Raw genomic sequence first — 756 nt, 5'->3', positions numbered from 1 at the left:
CCTCTTGAAGTGTGGCGCCCAAAACTGCACGCAGTATTCCGACTGCAGTCTGACCACTGCCCAATAGAGGGGAAGTATCACCTCCTTGGTTCTATTAGTCATGCATCTGCTGATGCACGATAAAGTGCAGTTAGCTTTGCTGATGATTTTGTCACACTGACAACTTATGTTCATCTTGGAGTCCACTAGGACTCCGAGATTCCTTTCTGCTTCTGTGCTGCTGAGCAGGTCATTTCCTAGGCTGTAGGTGTGCTGGACATTTTTCCTCCCTAGGTGCAGCACTTTGCATTTCTCTTTGTGAAATCACATTCTATTGTTTTCTGCCCATTTGTCCAACCTGTCCAGGTCTGCCTGTAGTCCCGGCCCTCTGGTGTGTCCACTTCTGCCCACAGTTTTGTATCATCTGCAAACTTAGACAGAGTACACTTCACTCCCTTGTCCAAGTCACTGATGAAAACATTGAAGAGTATTGGTCCAAGGACCAAGCCCTGCTGGACCCCACGCCCTTCCAGGTCGATACCAACCCATCTACCACCACTCTCTGGGTATGACCCTTTAGCCAATTTGCCACCCACCGGACTGTGTAATCATCCAAGTCACAGCCTCTTAATTTGTTCACCAGTATGGGGTGGGATACCATATCGAAGGCCTTCCTGAAGTCTAAGTAAATGATGTCTACCCCTACTCCTGCATCCAGGTGTTTTGTAACCTGATCATAAAAAGAGACTAGATTAGTCAGGCATGATCTACCTGCTA

The sequence above is a fragment of the Alligator sinensis genome, unplaced genomic scaffold (assembly GCF_000455745.1).
Source record: "Alligator sinensis unplaced genomic scaffold, ASM45574v1 scaffold240_1, whole genome shotgun sequence".
NCBI lineage: Eukaryota > Metazoa > Chordata > Crocodylia > Alligatoridae > Alligator > Alligator sinensis.
This window is presented reverse-complemented; position numbering follows the sequence as displayed.